The sequence below is a fragment of the Phalacrocorax carbo genome, chromosome Z (genome assembly GCF_963921805.1).
Source record: "Phalacrocorax carbo chromosome Z, bPhaCar2.1, whole genome shotgun sequence".
Lineage (NCBI taxonomy): Eukaryota > Metazoa > Chordata > Aves > Suliformes > Phalacrocoracidae > Phalacrocorax > Phalacrocorax carbo.
In genome coordinates, this window is record NC_087548.1 from 30,710,737 (window position 1) to 30,731,135 (window position 20,399).

The 20,399-nt window shown below is 43.9% G+C and overlaps 1 protein-coding gene across 2 annotated transcripts in view; it reads left to right on the forward strand.

Moving 5' to 3' along the window:
- KANK1 (KN motif and ankyrin repeat domains 1) overlaps window positions 1–20,399 on the forward strand; it is a 132,435-nt gene that overhangs the window by 19,425 nt on the left and 92,611 nt on the right. The window contains exons 1-2 of one of the 2 annotated variants that reach the window (XM_064439608.1): window positions 4,454–4,552; window positions 15,385–15,516. The gene's annotated coding sequence lies outside the window, so the exon portion shown is untranslated. Of the gene's footprint in view, window positions 1–4,453; window positions 4,553–15,384; window positions 15,517–20,399 lie in introns of those variants that run through there. The other variant, XM_064439609.1, reaches the window with a different exon arrangement.

Below are 20,399 nucleotides of genomic sequence, written 5' to 3' on the forward strand. Positions count from 1 at the left end.
TCGCTGCTGATAGGGAAAACGTTACAAACTGACCTTGTGCAATGATTGTGTCTCTTAATGGCATTTTCCAGAAAGAATCGAGCTTGCTCTTAAAATGCTGTCAAGTGCCTGTTCCTAGATAAGCAGGTACTTTGCAGCTAGGGGCTTTGCAGTGCATGGGAGAGGAGGAATTAATTGGCAGCCTTCTTGCTAACTGGGGTCCTCTTTCACTGTTCTCAGGTTGCAAAGGGTGAGTGAGAAAGAGGAGAGAAAACTCATCTGATGATCTCTTTTCATGGCTTGGTCCTGGCCATCCTGAGGCTATTTATGCCAAGCACGCTAAGTGGGGTTCGTTTTAAATTTTCACCGGCTGTTCTCATGGAGCCTAAGGCCTTTGCAGAGCAGGGCAGCTGGTGTTGCCTCCTCTGCTGCCCACGCTGCTCCCTTCCCACGGAGCAGTCCCTGTTAGAAACTCTGCTGAGAGGTGCTGGGGGAGCAGGGCACGGCTGCTTTGGTATGAAGGGCGAGAACAACCAGCATGGTCACTCCAGCCTGCAGGTTTGCTTGTGCTGTCAGGTTTCACCAAGGATTTACTCTCATGTGGCTCAAGGGGAAAAAAAACCCAACGCCTTTCCCCAAAACCATTCCTCTCTCTGCCTAGCGCTTTACTGTCAGAGCAAGAAGTAGCCTGCCTCTCAGCTTCATTTCATTAACCGTTGCTCTAAGAAAGCAGTCTCTTTATTTATTACTGTTTTGATAGGGTATGGGTATTTGTTGAGAATAAAATATGGAAGTAAATCTGTAACCTTTGTTCCAACTACACAGCAAAAATGAAATTGCTGCATCCACCTTTAGAAGAAAAACTTTGTGGTTGTGTAGAAGCTGTTTTGTGGCAATCTTAGCATGCGTATATATAGATCCCCCCTTTTCCCCCTTGAAACTTGTTGGTCCTATTGTTACAGGCTTTTGTGGATAGTACAGATATATTAGCATTGTAGCACGACACATAGAAGCTGCTACTCTTGACCCCTGAGGTTTCTGTGGAAGGTCACAATGGAGAGGCTGGAATTCCTGTGTTAAGTACACTGAAGCAGAATAGCCATGCTGGTTTTCCCAAAAGATTAACAGAATGATACCACATTGCTTTGAAATGTGATCTCAGAGTATCTAGCTCTGAGGACAGTTTCTTTCATGTTTAACATATGTATGGATTTTGTGTATTTTTAAACCACATAATTATTACTCATTGGAATAAAATGTAAATGATGGTTTATCACACTGGTTGTCTGCTACTGCCTTTGTCTCACCAGAAGCTTTCAGTGCTCTCCTGTGGAGCAACAGAAGAGGAAGACTCTGTTTCCCTGGTTTTGTGAAGGGAATGTTTCGAGATAACTAAGCTGCACCTATTATGCGGTTGCTGAAATGTACAGTAGATGCAGCTTCTACATGTTCAAAAAATAAACAAATACATAAAATACTGCCCAGTGGTTAGGCTTGAGAGCTGCAATTCTGCAGGCATCTTTGCAGTCTAAGCTGAAGGCACTGACATTGCTGTTTTAGGACTTTGGGGAAAGTATCCCGAAGAACTGTGAGCCTTTCTCTCCTTGTAGCTTGGCTCACAGAACAAGTAGCTCCTTGGCTCCAATCCAGGTATGCTGTGAAATGTGGTATCAAAGTATCTGCTGTGTTGTGAGCAACTGGTTTATTAATTATGGGCCCTGGCATGGTCAACACAGCTGGAAGCTTTTGTAGATGCCCATGTTTCATACCGTGTCTGCGGTTTTCTCTGTGCTCTCAGAAGTAGCGTCAGAGTATGCCTGGATGGCTTGGCATTGTCTTATGCCAAGACAATGGGATGCTTAGAGAACGTCCAAACTGCACTGCACCTCCAGGGGAAAGATGAACATACCCGATTCTCGCTGCTGTTTCCCCCCAGAGCAGTCTAGTCCCCAATCCTTCTAGAAAAAGTTTCTTATTATTAATGATACAAGGCACTTTTTCTCTCAGAAATTAACCACTGATAAGGAGGATTAGAAAACTTGTTTATGCACCTGAATTTCCCCTCCTCCCTTTTCCCCCAAACCTCTGTGTATGTATAGGCAAGCTATAGATTACAACATTTTTTTGGATGGAAGCCTTCTGTAATACTGTTTTCTTTCTGTCACTGTTGATGAAACAGTATCATGAAGACACTCACTGCAGGGCAGAGGGGGAGGTGTTCACATTTCCAGTGGGTACCCCAGATGTTTGTGTAATGTGCCTAAGCTTGCAGTGGAATACAAAATATTTGTGAAAGGCCTCCAGGTCTATCCATGGATAAGCTATTTGTCTAGGTTTTCTGAACAAAGCCGGAGAAGGAGCTTAACTGACAAGCCCTAATTAGCTCTGTGCTCTAATAACTCTTTGCCAGGAGAATGACTTGGGGAAGGTTGTTAACAAACCACTTCTCAACTGGAATCTTAAAACTATAATGTTGACTTTTCCCTTCTTTTGTGTTTACTGGAAAAGCAAATACTGAAAAAGACTTGAGAAATTCCTGCTCTTACATAGTGGCAATGAAACGATTCCAACAAGGATTTGATGCACACTCAGATCTCTGCTCTGTAGCAGTTTCTGTGCTGAAATGCACATGAATTTTCCTCTCTTTTCACCACAGACCACTTGTGTTTGACTTAAACTATTTTCATCACTTAACTCAGACATTCTGAACAGATACTTTAGCTAAGGCTTAAGAAGGTTGCTCTGTTGTCTTTTAATTGAATTTTAGGTTATACGGAAGAGGGAGAGAAACTTCAAGATAAAGCTGCCCACAGTTTTCAGAAGCGTGTAAGAAAGGGTGCAGGGTTTAACCTCTCAATAGACCACTATTTGCAAAAGCAAGTTTAAAACTAACAAAACAAATTTCCAGCAAGTACTGCTTCTGTAGTCTTAGTAACTTGGAACGGACCAATTTTTGTATTTTGACATTTCAGATACATGTGGAAAAAATTTGTTCTTAAGTTTTTCCTTTCTTTCTCTGTGGTCATCATCGTAACTCATGTTCCCTGACATATATGGTTATCCTGCATAACAGGGAAAAACAGATCTTGGAAACTGCAAAATCTGACTTATATAGTGAAGTACCTCTCCATATATTTGCATTGCTACAATCTTCAAATGTTTTGGAAGTATGTAAAGATGGGGAAGAGATGGAGGGAGCTGGGCTGCTTGAAGTACAAAGCAGAAGAATTTATTCTAGAATGATTCATGTGTCTGCTGGAACAGTGCTCCAGATGCATGCATTGTCCCTAGCACATGGGGATTTGGCTGAAATAAAAAACATCTATTTGTGGAAAGCACCAGGAATGAAATGGGCTGAATCAAGAATGCTGGAAGCCTTTCACTGTAGAAAGGGGACAGGCAAGTTAGTTGCCCAGAACAGCAACATGTGGATGTTGGTATAAAAATAAGTTGAGGGGCAGCTGGGAACACAGCAACTGTAGATGTTGCTGCATCTCACATGGCCAGGAGTGTGGCTAGGTCTTGATTTTGAGGAATAAGAGAACTTAATGTAACAGGAGAAGACAATAGTATACATGTGCACACAGTTCTTCTGTCTCTGGGAGCTGTTGAGAAAAAATTGCATTTTGTGCTGTCTTCTATTAAGAGTTCTGAAAGTGTTGTGTATTTCGCTAGGCTCTGGCTGTGAATATTGGCTTGTGGTATTTCATTGTCTTCCAGTCTGTCACCCAAAACTCAAAAGGTGAATGGGGCTTTCCTTGAAAGGAAGAGAAGGCTACGTACTGAGGGCACTCTCTGCGCTTGGTATGAAGGGGATATTGCTGGAAGTGTAAGCAACTGTGAGGTGAGCTGTGGTTGCCGGTGCAGCTAGAAGCAAGCATGGTCTTTTCTCTTCATTCACCTGCCCTGTTTGTCCTTCCAGTGGTGTTTTCATTGCAACCAGCCCTATGGATGGACTGCTAATAAAAGTCCTTGGTCTGACAGAGGCGCGTGGTTGTGCTGAGCAGGCAGGTGCTGCACAGGTGTGCAAGAGAGGTGTCACTGCAGGAATGTCTGGGTGATTAGTGATGGGATGCAGTGGTGCCCTGGCAGGCATCCTCAGAAGTGCTGCATGAGTCAGTGCAATGGGTACATGGGACTGGAGGAGAACAAAGTGACACTACATTGTCAGAGGTGGGGAAGAAAGCTGAAAACCCCTGGTGTAGCCCACTGTTGTCTTTGATTTGAGCTGGCAGCAGTGTCATTTTGTCTTTGTAACATACGCACAGCCTAAGTCCAAAAAAAAAATTTCTCCTGCTCTAAAAAATTTTATTCTCTCAGGGCCTCATGAAAAATCTTCTTAATTGATGGTTTGGACATATTCTAAGCCTGGAGTGTCAGTGTGACTTTTTCCATTCATATTCGTTCACGGATGAAAGAATGTGTGGCAAATACCCAGCGTAATTATGCATGTTTCTAATGTTTCAGCTTGTATAATACCGCCCACCTTCCCAGAGAGGTCAAGTTACTGTTTCAGGCATTGCAGTTCAGTGATGTACGGTGTGCTAGAGAGAAACGGTGGACTAACAGCCCTGTAAGTTTAGTTTTTTTGTTTTTACTTTTTCATGAAATAGTGAAATCTGATCTGGTTTATGTAACTGAGTAGGATTCAGTGTTACAATCTAATGGACTATTTAAAATATATCTCAGTGGGACAGTACTTGTAGCTTGAAGTGGTGATTTGTTTTTGAATGGCAGTACTTAATGTTAAGCAAGTATTACAGACTCTGTGTGTGTGTGTGTGAAATCCCTCCATCGGTATCACTTTCTGGTGGACAAACTGCGGACTGCTGCAACGACCGGGATATTCCCGCACGAATTGAAGTCTGCAAGGCACAAGCCGTGGCGGGACGACGACTAAAGCCGGCGATTTTTCATCCCCAGTGACCCTGAGTACTTCCAAGCACACTGAGCCTTCACACTGACGTGATGAAGCAGTGTTGTAAAGCTTGCGCTGGCTTTTTCATCTGCTTTTCCACTCCGTCCTCTCCCTCCCCCGCCTTCTGGCTGGGTTTGCAAATGAGAGTCTGCAACTTTTCAGGCGGAATCGGTCGAGGTTGCTTTGCTCTGTGACCTTCATGTTTTATGGACTGTGTGCATAGAGGGGATTTTTGCAATTTTATATTATTCTTTTGTCTGATTGATCGAAACACGTTGAAGATCCCACTGTTCGCGTGTATGTTTTCCCCCAGTCTAATTTGAGAGATTAGGTTGTTAGATTACAACCTTAATGTCTGTGAGTTGGAAGCTGAAAATCCAGTGTTTAGTGTGTGTGTGTATATATAGTGTGTGTTTATATATATATATAATCTCTCTATACACACACATATAAGTATAGAATGATTATTGTAATAACAGAAGAAACAGGAATATTGCCATTTGTCTATGCCTTCTTTGGTGGAGTTTATAATCTGTGCCTTTGTTGAATATGCTAGCTGTGGTAACAATTTAAACACAGGAGAACAACCTGACCGGCACCGCACGTTACACACTTGTCCTCCCCTTGCTAGTCTTTCTAGCTTATGCTAGGACCAGCTACTCTCCTGCTTCACTTCTGAGTGACACAGACAAATGTATTGCAGAGTGATAGGACTTGAAATTAAATTGGGGAAAGCCGTTCTCTTAAGAGCTTGCAGTGGGACTCTGGGGAATAATCTGCCCTCTCCTTTGGATGCCATATGCTTTTTGCTTCATTTTCTTGGTCACTGAATCCCTGGAAATGCTTATATTTTTTGTCTACCCCCCCTTGTCCAAAATGAATTGCCATGTCTAGAACATGGTGCTCTTGAAGGCCTAAGAACATACAGTGGTTATTCTGGATTAGTTTGCTTCACAGGAGCTAAGTTAAGAATGTCTTTATTTCTAGCTTTTCTTGTTCGAGTCATTGATTCAGAAAGTCTGAGATGGCTAGTTGGTGTCTTGGTGGTTCCTTTTTTTTTTTTTTCTTCTTTCTTTCCCTTTCGCACAAGGGAAACAGCATTGCCGTGACAGTAGCCCTCAGTGATAGGTGACTATGTTTACACTTTTGAGGATCCCCCTTATTGTAGTCTCCTGTAGCAAGGAGCATACCACCTAATAGCACTGTGCAACTTGGGGTTCATCAATTCATTGCTTTTTTCAAAGCTTTAGGCTGAAAATATGAGAGGGGCTTATTCTCACCTTGATTCAGTACCAGAAATTTCTCAGAGTTACTACAGGAGTGTGTGGTGGGTGTTGAGGATCATTCCCAAACAGTGCTGGATTTTGGAGGCTGGTCTACCATAGTCCTTCCAAAAATTCCATCCCTCAGGAATATAAACTCTGGAATATCACTAGGGAGATGGTGGTAAGATCCGTTTGAAAATCCAAGGGCAGCTAGGCACCATACATATGGAAAGCCTGAGATGCGAAGCCAAGTGACCTGGTCCAAGGTTTGACCTGGTGCTAGAGGAAGACCTGAGTCCTGTTGTCATTCTCCTGCCAACTCAAAGCCTCAGGATTTGTCCTGTCCCAAAGGAAGGGGCGCTTCAGCCTCCATGCCTAGATACGAAAATGGGTACGTGAGGGACATGAATTTTCTAAGATGTAGGTTCTTGGTGTGGTTCTAGACCACATCAGCTGCCTATTTGATTGTTGTTAGCTATGGCTGTGTTACACCCATGAAGGTATGTAGTGATGCTTGACAGCTGGGGGATGTTTTCTTTTTCTATCAAGATGGGTAAATATCACAAGAGCAAGAGGAGTGTTTATGGAGGTTTGCTTTTGTCACTTGAAATCCAGCAATTAAGAGTTTTGAGATCCACCGAGGTTACTAGTGTTTCTGAGCTCCTGTTTCTGGATATAATGGCCATCAGCTCTGTATCTTAAACTTAATTTTGATGGTTAAGATTACTTAGTGAAGTGCCTTCTTCCTTTTAAAAGCTGGCAGGCTCCTTACCCTCCCTTCCTCTGCTTGCTGTGCTTGGATGGGACCAGAGGAGTAAGCAGGAAGCTTTCATCAGGAGCAGCCTGTGTCTCACTGCCTGTGTCCCACAGACAGGTGAGAGGCCATCTGACCTAGGAACCAGTCAAACAAGATAGTGTATTATGGTCCCTTTCAGTTTCATCCTCCATCTTCCCAGTTTCTTTTCATTGCAAAACAAAAGGATGACCTTCATGCCCTTTCCTAATCTCTGCTCTCCTTAAGGAAGCAAGCACAGATTTATCATGCGTGCTGTTGCTTGTCAGAGGTGTTTCATGATACGGTAATAGGAACAAGCACAGGATATAACTGGATAAGGGACGTAGTACAGGATATAACTGGAGTATTGAGAAAGGTTAAATGAAGATGATCTGTAGCTAAGGGTTCTTCCAATTTTCCTTCTTTCTTGAACTACTTTTAGTTAACTTCACACCAGTGCTTCAGTTGATATACCTTCTCCCTCCAATCCTTGCCTGACATCAAATATGTCTACTAACCTTGCCCTGTAAAGCCCATCCTGCGTTAGAGTCCTAGGAAATGCATTATGTTTTTAAATCTGGGCTGAATTTTGGTAACTTAGTGTTGCAGACAGAGAACAAAGAATTAGATCTGCCTGCTGAAGGGGTCATGTGAAAAAAGATGGGTAGAAAATCCCCACAAACAAAACTTGGGTGTGCTAATGACTTCACCTTCTCTATTCTCTGGACATGAGTCCCTGTATATGGGGGATGAAGCCAATAAGCAGTGATTTCCCTGCAGATGAGATACAAGAAAGCACTGAGTGAGCTCTGGCACTGTCCACTAGTGAAGTTTCATCTATGGCAGCAGCCTCGGTTAGAGTGATATTTGTGCTAGTTCTTTTCAGAAGTTTGCTTGTGTCTGGTTAAAGCTTGGACTGCTGTCTGCCAGCTGAAGACCTCCATTGCAGTGGTGGTTGTGCCACAGCACTGTTTGTCCTGCCAAGCAAAGATCTCCATTCAGAAAGTCCATGGTGAACCTCACAGTTTATACAGGGAAGGTACTGGAGGAGGGAGTGGGACATGTATCTGGCCTCTGAGGGTACAGTGGATGGTAAGTCAGTCTCACCTGACTTGACAGCTAAAGATGTTAAGACTCAGCACATCTGTTTGTACGGCTTGCTGGGTTTTACCTTTTTGTCACAATCTTGACCAGTTTTTGTTGGTTGGAGACTGAAGTGTTTACCTAGATTGTTACTTCTACTGTGTACAATTCACAAACACTCAGCCTTGGATCAAAAAATAAAAACCCTAAATGTTTAGAAGAAGACAGCCTTTTATTAATCAGTCTCAAACCTACATGTGCACTAGAAGCCTGTGAAAGTCTTACTGTTTTTGAAAGCGATTGGGTGACAAATGTGTCTTTTAAGACATCTTTCCATTTTTCATGAGGTGACTTCCTTTGGGTCTAAGTGTGAGAAATGCTGCTTTAACACCTGCTTATCAAATGAAATTTGATTTCTCCTAGTTAATGCTTCTGCTTTTTATAGTGGTGTAGGATTTGTATTAATCTGTGCCGGACCTGGCAGACTTATTTGAGTACTTGTCTGCTCTGATAAGAGCACAACAGGCTTTGATGCTGCTTATTCAATGTGGTTTCTCTCTGTCTCAGTGCAGCACACTTTATGTTAGACTAATAGTGGTCCCTGTGCTTTTGCCACAAGAAACAGCCTACTTGTTGAAACCAGCCAGCAGTTTCTGACTGCTGTAGTGCAAACCCTGGACCAAGGTGAAGCCGCCCTTTCTCGCGCTCCAACCTCTGTCGCTGCAAAGGGACTGAAATGTGAGAAACCAGCCTTGCACTAGCCAGGTTCTAGCTGAGCTGGTATATCCCATTTACCAGCAACATGAGTCCCCTTGCTAAAGTAACTCATGCATAAATTCATGGAGCTTTGCTTTGCAGGTCTGCATTTCTTGAGAGAGGCCATACGAACAGGATTGTCTTGGAAATGCCTCATTTTTAGTTGTGGATTGGTGAGGGGGGGAGGCATAGGCGCTGGAAGGGGGTTGTTCAGACTCTGAAATTGCCTGTTTCTCTTGGCAGTAAAACACTTTTCTCTGACTTTGGCTTGTTTATGCCACACTGAATGACCCTTCTCCATCTTTCCATCCTGTGTGGTTGGGCAGGCTATGTTCCGCTGCAGGTTAAATGTCAGATGTTCCCCGTCCCTCTTGCTCTCTGGCTGCTCAAAAAATAGTTCCTATTGGGACAGGTACTTCAGACTACTGCCAAGTACATTATTCCTTATGGTATGTGTTTTCACAAGTCACAAGAAGCTCAAAGTCTGTTTGCAGTACGTGAAGAGCTGGTCTCCGTACCAAGAGGTGGCATCAGGTACAGCAGATAAGGTGTTTTGGCTTTAGTCCAAGACTTGTTTTATCACCAGAATGTTGAAAGGAAAATTGCTTTGGCAACAATTTAACTTTTTTTAATGTGCTAACAACCACACTATTATCTGCTATGTAGAACCTACTAGCTCACGAACATTTACACTAGCACCACAGGGTCCCTCCTTACCCTATTTCAAGACCAGCTGAGAACTTAAAATATTGTTGGGTGAACTGCTGCAGGTGACTGGCAGACAATCAGCATTATCATTATGCACACCTCCTTTGTAATGCTGTTCTGGACCTTCTTTGCTGGGGCTAAGGAGACTGCCCATAGATACACCCTCTGTCGTGGTTTAGCCCCAGTCAGCAACCCAGCACCACGCAGCCGCTCGCTCACTCCCCCCTGGTGGGACGGGGGAGAGAATCGGAAGAGTAAAAGTGAGGCAACTCATGGGTTGAGATAAAGACAGTTTAACAGGTAAAGCAAAAGCTGCGCGCGGAAGCAAAGCAAAACAAGGAATTCATTCGCTACTTCCCATGGGCAGGCAGGTGCTCAGCCATCTCCAGGAAAGCAGGGCTTCATCACGCATAAAAGTTACTTGGGAAGACAAACGCCATCACTCCAAACGTCCCCCCTTCCTTCTTCTCCCCCCAGCTTTATATACTGAGCATGATGTCATATGGTATGGGGTGTCCCTTGGGTCAGTTGGGGTCAGCTGTCCCGGCTGTGTCCCCTCCCAGCTTCTTGTGCACCCGGCAGAGCATGGGGAGCTGAAAAAGTCCTTGACCAGTGTAAGCACTACTTAGCAACAACTAAAACATCTCCGCATTATCACCACTGTTCCCAGCAAAAATCCAAAACATAGTCCCATACTAGCTACTACGAAGAAGTTTAACTCTATCCCAGCTGAAACCAGGACATCCTCTCACGTTCCTCCTCCTAGCAGCCTAGGATCCTCAGTAATACTGGCCAATTATTTTACTATTTGTCAAGAATTAGTGCTGTACAGCCCGGTATTGTCTGCTGTACATCACAGGTTTAAATAAAAAAAAGCTGTATGACAGCTTCTGAGAGGAAGCACCCCTCCATGGGGGGTTCCTCTTTGGTGTAAGACTTCTTTCATGTGAAATAGGCTGCTGGTGATGGTGGTGGGGAGTAACCAAATGGCACAATGCATCGGCACGGGGAGATTCCCGAGGCAGCAGAGCAGTCATGTTACTGTGGCGCCCTGCCCAGATTAATTAGTGTCTCTGCAGGGTTAATTAGCATGGTTCTTTGTGCCATGCAGACATAGCCTTTGTTATTTCCTTTAGCAATTATGAGAACTTAGGCCAGTGAGGTGTACCAAGATTGAATATTGCTTTTGAGTACTTAAAGGCTTTCTGTCCAAAAATTTAGAACGTATTCACCAGGAAAATAGTGTCTTTACCACTGGAAATGTTACCTCGAAAATAAAATCTATTTTAAAATAATGTCTCTTTCCCAGCAAGAATGTAACTACCCTTCTGGTGCTATGCAGTGTATCTTTAACTGACTTTGAAGTGCCTGACACAACATCTGAGGCATATCTCAATAAGTTATCCAGGCATGTCGTTGCAGTTGAGGGGGCTGGTGTTTTTTCAGACCAGCATAAATTCCTCTTTAGATAAGTGAACCTGGCTGCTGGAAGGAGGTGAGTGTGTGGGAGGGGGTGTTGGACAATATTAAAATGGAGAAGGGAAGAAGATGGAGTACATGTTACCCGTCTGTGGAGAACTTGTCAAGCTAGAGTATGCTGTGAAGTACATAGACTTTAAGAGAAAAAATGGTGAAACCATGTCTTTGGAATTTTAGGAAATACCTGTTGCATAGCAAGCTTTGTTTAAATGTAAAATGTTGTCAAAGTTAAAGCTTCCTGTAAAAATGACAACTTTATCAGCAAATGTACTCTGTGTATGCAATATCTCTGCTTGACTGTTTTACTATGGTTGTTTTCATTTCTGCTATTCTTAATTTCTACTTAGCACTCTGTGCTAATCACTGAGTCCTTTTCTGCCTGGGAATGAGTTTAGATTGTCATTTGTGAGGCAGTTTAAAGAATTATTTTTGATGTGAGGTACAAATTTTGCCTACAGTAAGTATTACATGTATTTTTTAAAAATCCCCATTGTATCAGAATGTCTTCTAATGTTTGGTGGTTTTGTTAATACTGGTTAGGTGTGGTTTGTTCTCCCCTTAAGGGAAAAAAAGTGTGTGCAGCATAATGTCTTTTGTTTTGGTTGGGCTCAGATGTGTAGGAGTTAGATGATTGTGTATGTATATATGCTGTGATTCGTTTGGGGTAAAAAGCAACACTGAAGAACTATTTATATCTGGTGTGGAAAATTGTAAGGTATGTGATAAATCTTATGTCCCAAAGAATTTCTGGCTTTTGTTCAGTCCTCTTTGAGAAAGAGGAGCAACTCCCACAGTTGTCACTAGTTCATCTTGGAGCTCAAGCCATGTCCTAGTCCTAGCCTTTGGTGCTGCAGAGTTACTGTGCTTCCAAACTGATCTGGATCAGGTGTGGGCATAAACACTCCCTTCAGCTGAATTATGGAGAGTACCTGGTGTAGAGTTTGTGCCAGCTGTGGCACAACATGCAAAGGTAAAATCTGTCGGAGAAAAATTAACCCATGAGAAATACCTGAATGATCTTGACACCATGTCATGGGGACATGACATGCTGGGTATGGTAGCAGGAGCTTGAAAGTCAATTTTGTTGTGCCCTTGAACAGTGGTCCAGGATGTGTAACTGTCGACTGAACAACTTGAAGATAAAGGCTGAAGTCTTGAAATATCCAGAATTATTACAGGAAACTGCTCTAAGGCTTTATACAGAAGTGGAGAGCAGGAGGTTATACAGAAATACAGTGATTGTGGTACTTCCTATTACCTGTGAATACAGAGCTCCAAGGATATAATTTGTTTTCTGTCACCTCAAGTTTCCTAATGCATTACAGTTTTCTAATATTATGTAAATGGAGATACTTGTAATCATCGTGGAATGCACTCCCATTGAAATGTAAGAAAAGCATTTTTAGGGTATCATGAATAGCTAACATGCGGTGTAAGCAAGTTCATATTTTACATAAATAGCTGAAAGTATAACTAAATGTATTGGGGAGGCGTTAGACGCCGGGGTAAGAAATTGACTCCTGTTTCCTTGGGGTAACCTAAGAGTACTAAATACTGTTTTAAAGCTCACCTAAGCTTGGGGATTTTGGACTTCTGGTTTTGTAACAGATGTTACATTTATGGTTTATCTTTCCAGACTGTAAGGTCTCCCACTTAATCCCTCTCCCCTCCTCCCACAGACAGACCCTTGTAGTTTTGCTTCAAATGCTACCTGTTATTTTAGTTTATGAAGACAATAAACCCTTAGGAGGCTGTTTTAAGGATTTGTAAGCAGTATAGGGTTAGAACAATATGTGTGTGTATGTGTAGGGACATTGGTCTGTGACATGCTTTCAGTGCCAGTTTATTTATTAATTTATTAAAAAGGCTCTTTGATTCTTACCTGGTTTGATTCACTCATACTCCTTTAAACCAACACCTCTGTAGTTTCACAGACTGGGAAAATGATCACTGTGTGTTTTCATACCAAAGCTTTGGATAAGAAGTATCTTTTTGCTGAATAACCTTCAAAACTTTTGAGTAACCATATTACTTCCGCTTGGTTGAGGAGGATTGGGTTAGAGATCATTTAGGCAAACTGGATCCTCACAAATCCATGGGCCCCGATGGGATGCACCTGCAAGTTTTGAGGGAGCTGGCGGATGTTCTTGCTGAACCACTCGCCATCATCTTTGAAGGGTCATGGAGGACAGGAGAGGTGTCCGAGGGACTGGAGGAAAGCAAATGTCACACCAATATTCAAAAAGGGCAAGAAGGAGGACCTGGGGAACTATAGGCCGGCCAGCCTCACCTCCACCCCTGGAAAGGTGATGGAGCAGTTCATCATGGAGGTCATCTCCAGGGACGTAGAGGATAAGAAGGTTATCAGAAGTAGTCAACAAAGGGAAGATCATGCTTGACCCAACTTGACAGCGTCCTAGGATGACATGACTGGCTGGACAGATGAAGGGAGAGCAGTGGATGTTGTTTACCTTGACTTCAGCAAGGCTTTTGACACTGTCTCCCATAACATCCTCACAGACAAGCTTAGGAAGTGTGGGCTAGATGAGAGGACTGTGAGGTGGATAAAAAACTGGCTGAATGGCAGAGGTCAGGGTCATGATCAATGGGGCAGAGTCTGGTTGGAGGCCTGTCACTAGTGGTGTTCCCCAGGGATCTGTGCTGGGTCTAGTCCTGTTCAACATATTCATCAATGACCTGGAGGAAGGGCTAGAGTGTAACTCAGCAAGTTTGCTGATGGGAGGAGTGGTTGATGCACCAGAAGGTTGTGTTGCTGTTAGCAAGACCTGGACAGGCTGGAGGGCTGGGCTGAGGGGAACCTCATGAAATTCAAGAGAAGTGCAAGGTCCTGCACCTGGGGAGGAACAACCCCATGCACCAGTACAGGCTGGGGGCTGACCTGCTGGAAAATGGCTCTGCTGAGAAGGACCTGGGAGGGCTGGTGGGCAGCAAGCTGACCCTGAGCCAGCAGTGTGCCCTTGTGGCCAAGGAGGCCAACTGTATCCTGGGCTGCATTAAAAGGAGTGTGGCCAGCAGGTCAAGGGAGGTTATCCTCCCCCTCTACTCTGCCCTAGTGAGACCGTATTTGGAGTACTGTGTCCAGTTTTGGGCCCCCCAGTTTAAGAAGGATGTGGAACTCCTTGAGCAAGTCCAGCAGAGAGCTACGAAGCTGATCAGGGCACTGGAGCATCTCCCTTATGAGGAAAGGCTGAGAGACTTGGGCTTGCTCAGCCTGGAGAAGAGAAGACTGAGGGGGGATTTCATCAATACCTGTAAGTATCTAAAGGGTGGGTCTCAGGATGATGGGACTAGGCTCTTTTCATTAATGCCCAATGACAGGACAAGGAGCAACAGGCACAAGGTGGAACACAGGAAGTTCCACCTGAATATGAGAAAAAAGCTTCCTTACTGTGCGGGTGACAGAGCAGTGGCACAGGCTGCCCAGGGAGGCCGTGGAGTCTCCTTCCCTGGAGATATTCAAAACCCACCTGGACGCGTTCCTGTGCCCCCTGCTCTAGGTGTCCCTGCTCAAGCAGGGGGGTTGGACAAGGTGATCTCCAGAGGTCCCTTCTGACCCCCACTGTTCTGTGATTCTGTGATGAGTACCTGTGAGTGGTTGTGAGGCAGGATGTCTTGGTGCAAGAAACAGTGTCTCTGTATGTGTGTGGCTGTGGTTTTGGGTGGTTTGCTCGTTTTGGGGATTAAACATGCCAAGTGAGTTGGAACTGAAGAATAAGTGCCTGAACCTTGGTGACAGAATAGCTTAGATGAATTGTTGTGGAGCTGTCTGGTGTGCCATAGTGGTGCAGGCATGAATTCAGCTGCAGCTGGAGTGTCTTTACTCAGTAGGGGTTGAAAGTATGTGTGAGTCCTTGCAGGATGAGAATTTTTTTAAAACTCTGTTGAAGGAAATGAGAAACTAGTCTGTAGATGTCTCTTCTTTTACTGCACTCTATGAAATACTTCCCTGTGTCTTTCGTGTACACCAACTTCCTGGCTTATATAGTGTTAATACCTAGCTTACATGGGCTTCTACTGCATTTCCCAGTTGAAACTTGTACCAGGTTGCCTTTCCTTAAACAGTTACTGTTTTGTTCTGTAACTAGCATGTCTGGAGGTTTGTTTCTGTGCATTCGCACAGGCTGCTGTTTGAACAAAGATGACTTAAATTGGGAAGGGAGTGCAGGGTGACATATCTATTGCAAAATGCATACTTTCTTTCCAGGATGCTGTAACTAAAATATGGCCTGTGCGTTTGACTGTGGAAGCAAAAAATTGCTTAGCCTTTCATATTCATGATTGTTGGTAATTTCATTATTGCTTAGCACCATGGCTTTACCAGGCATGGCTGTTTTAAGCATGTGATATATTGCCCAACGTGTACAATGACTAATTGGTGTATTTAATTTCTCTTCTTGAAGGATGACTTTCAGGTTCCTGAATGTGCTGTCAAATACTGAAGCACTGAACTAGCTGAATCGTCTGTTCCTTCAGATGTTTAAAAAGGCCTAAAGGAAAATAGAGTACTGGCACTTCTGTTACAGTGTTTTAAGGTAAGATGTGACTTCTTTTTCAGGGGGCAGAGGGAACAGGATAGACATGGTCCCACAGACTGTCCGAGCCCCACCCCTTGCTCTGTTACAAACCATACTAATATGAAGTCTTAAACTAGACCGAACTATCAGTACTTGTTAGTTATGACTAAATTCACTGACTTCAGAAAGGTAAAAATTGATGCAATGAAGGAACAACTTGGTTTCTTTTCCTAAATCACCAATTCTACACTCTTAAGTACTTGTATTGCCTTTCCATTAGAATGCCTTAGTCCTTCACCTATGTATTAATAATATTTTAGTAGTAAAAAGATTTTGTCTTCAGTCCCTATGGGATGTCAGGCTGAGACAAATTCTTCACCAGGAAAAACATGGGTAAGAAGCTAAACACAATTGTAGCTGGAAAAGTGACCATTCTGCTTTGGCTACAGCTGCTGGTGCCACAATTAGCCATATTTTGTACCCATCTTTTGGGTTCCTAACTGAATTGTCTGCTGCACTGTTGTGCTGCAGCTGTTTTTTCTCAGCAGCACAGTAGACCATCCACAGACTAATGAACAGAGAGTATGTTTGTGTAATCCCCAGTGCACAGCACAGTCTCTCACTGCAGAGTAATTTCGGTGACCAGGGACTGGATGTAAGCACCTCAGTGGGACAGGGCTATATAGAAATGTGTCTGTGCAAAGACACAGATCAGGTTAAGAACAACACCAAAGGGAGGGCCTGAATTAAATCTGTAATAAAAGAAATCCAGAATGGGTAATATCTGTGTAAAGGTTCTGTTTGCTACTGACTCCTGGATTCCCTCAGGTTTGACAGCTGCTGTTTGAAGTGGCAGGTGACTCTTGTATTTACTTTCGGTGACAGTCACTGGCCACCTTGTTACGTACACTGCCATGTGCTGCAGGTTTGGATGAGAGATAAGACAGGCCTAAAACTGAACTAATCCCCTGAAGAGCAAAGATTTGGTCTCGACCATTCTGACTATTTAGGATAGGTAACTGCAGGTTAACTCTTGTCTTGTGCTGGTTTTGCTGCTTTGATCAGAGTGAAACCAAGCAGTGTGGGGACAGCTTGTTTGGCTTTTGAGTGTGAAGTGTATCTTGTGCTTACAGATAGGGCCTTGAATTGCTGATGGCTGGTGGGACAGGTAAAGGGTTACTGAATCTAGTGATCCTGAAGATGCAGGGTCACCAGCTGTTTTTCCCAAACTGTGAAACTCACTAAGTGTAGAAGAACAGATTTCCTGCCTTCATTACTCTCTGAACTTGCCATTTAGATGGGGTGTGTGCATGTGCGTACGTGCATGCACCCAGACTTCACTGACTCTCCCTTTGGTTCTCTTGCGCAAAACTTGGTTCAGAGAGGGGGCAGAGGGTGCTGCAATGCACCTGTGGCACGCTGCCATGACCAAGAAGCCTGCCTGCACATCCACTGCAGACCTCACACCAGCATGTTTCAAATCAGCTCTGGGCTCTTGCTCATAGAGCAGTGCCTCTCCCTCCTTGCAGGATGCTGGTCTTCACTTGGATGTCCCAGGGCTTTTGCTCTTCTGGAGCTCCTTTTTACCGGGAAAAGCATTTGTAGGTGAATTTTGTCTTTTCTAGTAGCAAAGAATGGAGTTGGGGGGAAAGCACCCATGACTGCTACTGGGCTCTGAGGCAGGGCTGTAGCTGGCAGGGGGGAGAAATGCTTAGAAAAAGCTAAATAAGGAAACACTATCACTGTGACTAGGCTCGTCCCAGTTCTTGTGTGGCTGTGTGCCACAGCCATGTCCTGGCTATAGAAGTGTGCACCCTCAGCCATGGGTGGGCTTCTAAGCAAAGGAAATGTGGATACATGCATAGAAGGACTCTCAGGTTGCCCTTGCAGGTCTCCAGACCTGGCTGCCTGGTGCACTGTAGCCCGTGTCGGTAAACTAGTGTAGTCACAGCCTGGATGTCTGGTGGGGTGCATGGGTGGCCGTGCAAGGTACAGGATAGGAGAAGGCTCCTCCCTGAGGAGGCTGTGAGGAAACACATGCAGACAGGGAGGAAGAATATGGCTGCAGTAAGGCTGGAAATCCCAGAGCAGACTTGTATCTGCTGTTGAGGAGCCAAAGTAGCAATGATTGCTGACTGGCAGCTGCTCAGAAAGCAGAGGAGCATTATGTACAGCCACTAAGAAATAGACAGTAAAGGCAGCTCCTGTGTCAGCTTGGTCACAAGGCTGTGGCTATGGAGAGGAGCAGGATGAAGAGAAAGGTTACTCAAATGCTCTGAATTTAAGTACTCCTGATGTTATATACATACAGAGCTTCTTCGCATATCCTTACACCAAGTGGCGTGCCACCTGTCCCACTGTATGTTTGAGAAGTGCAGGACTGTAACTCAGTGTTACAGAGGACAGGAAGGTACAGACTTTAATGGCAATAGCCATCTCTGTAGAGAGGTACTACAAATTAAATGTTGGCACGCTGGAGCTAATAATTTAGCAAGTCCTTGAGAAGTGGGCTCAGTTTCTCTTCATAAAATATGATGTTTGAAGACCATGTGTACCCATGATTGCATGTAACACAATAACATTTTGTTGTGCTCAAGGTGTTTTGCATTTGTGCAGAAAACTGCTGCTTTGGAATACTGACATGACCACCTCAGTGCTTTTTGCCTGTGAGTTACAAAGCCAGCATCTCACTGGAGAGTCATGCTCCATGGAGAGGGCCCAAGACCATTTTGTGTATCTCTGAATTTCACTGAGTGTGATCCCTGTGCAGTCATTAAAGCAGTGCACTTCTAACTGGATCACAGACTTTGGCAATGTGAGATGAGCAACGGACTTATTAAAATTAATTTCCGCTTATGAAGCCATGGTTGCTTCACTGGGGTTGTCCAGGGGTTTCTCAAAGCTGTGTCCTGTAGCCTTGATTTAGCCAAGGCGTTTACTGCAATATAATTAGACTTCAAAACAGCATTTTCACTTTCACAGCAGAAACTCAACTTCTTAAATGGAAAAAAAACCCCAAACAACCCAACCAACCCTCTGAAGAAAACCTTGCACTCTGACAGTATTGTATGTTAAAATACAAATATGCATCAGTTGCTTTCCTTAGCTAAGTGTTAAGCTGTAGGTTTTTTAGACCTATGCATATCTTGAAAATGTTAAAAAATATTTTATAAAAAACATTATTAATCGCAGTAATAATGTGATTATTAAACACATTGCAATAATCTCCTCAGGGAAGTGGTTATCTCGGCCACGTTGGACACCTTCAGGAGTCATCTGGACAGGGTGCTGGGCCATCTTGTCTAGCCTGTGCTCTTCCTAGAAAGGTTGGATTTGATGATCTCTGAGGTCCCTTCCAACCTGTGATTCTCTGAGTACAACTTCATCTGGGATAGTTTCTCCCTGTAGGACAGAGCAGAGAGATGATGCTTTCATGGGGATGAAACAGCTTCACCAAATGCTGGGGGATGGTTGCCCTGGCACAGCAATGTAGTGAAAAGATGTCAAGTCTGGCTCTTCACTTTCTGAATTTTCTGGGCTTGCTGGAGCAGGTAAACCAGAGTTTTACACACTGACTAGCTGGCTTCAGAGGTCCATGAGATACTTGCATCTGCAAAGGTGATCTGATTTTTTGAGAAAGCACACCTGTTTTAAGCGAAGTTAAACTTTGCTATACAGCAGTATACAACTTAACTAGAAAATTAAAGGTGTCTGCAAATCCAAATACCACTGATAAGAGTTGACTTTTTCTTCTCTCCGTACCTGCACAATAATGAGTTAGGGTTTTTTTGGCCAGATATTTCCACTTGACCAACTTAGAATAGATGTGGCTTAAATCCTGTCTCTTGCATCCTTCCTTCTTTTACCTGTGGCTCTGCTTAAATATGCCACAAACCCATCAAGCTGCCCTAGCCATGCTGTGCTACATGGCACGTCGCCCATCGTCCCACATTGTATGAAAGTAGTTTTTCCAGGCAGGGACATCATCTTGTCATGCCAGTTACCACAGAGACCTGGAGGGTCCCACCTGGAGTGGTGCTCTGGTTATAAAAAGGTTGTCACAAACCTCATACTTGCCAATATTTTTTAGAGGGAAGCTGGACAGCATGACTGTAAAAGAAACAGCAGTAGGAGTCTGCAATGTGACCCGAACCCACTTCCTGGTGGTGCTGCCATCCACGTTGTGGCTGGTTACACCTGACTCCGTACTTAAAACCAAGCTAGCAAGGTCCCAGGTGGAGGACCCAAGTGGCATGTTGGCCACTCCCAGAGCAGGGCCTGGGTAAAGCTGTTAGATGCGCAGTCCTGGCATCTGCATACTTTTGCTCCTGCTGACCAGCTCGTGCACTCCAAGTTCCTTGATGCTTTGTTCTGTTTCAGGCATTCAAGTGCTGGAACTGCTGTGATAGGAAGAGGTGGGACTGACCAAAAGCAACCAACTTGTGCCATACCATCTCTAGGTTAATTTGGCCTGTGGAAGGGACCCCGCCTCTCACTTGTTTACTGGCACCGTAAATGTTGCTGAGGCGCTTTCAGTACGATAACTAGTTCTTTATCTTGATGAAAGCCTTATGTGTGCTTTTCTGATTTATATGACTTGTAAAGGATTAAAAAATAAGTCTATTAATCTTTGGAGCTACCTGAATGTAAACAAAACCCATCAAAACCATCTTTGGTTTTTAGCTCTTTTGCTGTCAGAATCTGACCTGTTCAGCACCTGTCTGGATTTTCTGAGACTGACAATCTATTTCTGGTATAGAAAATAAATCCTCTTGCTTCATGTTTTAATCTTAATAAATTCAGGGTTTTGAGTTGTTACATGTATATACTCTTTTTTTTCCTTTCTGAGATTTCTCTACATGTAAGGCACAAGAGCAACTCATCTCTCATTCTGCTAAATG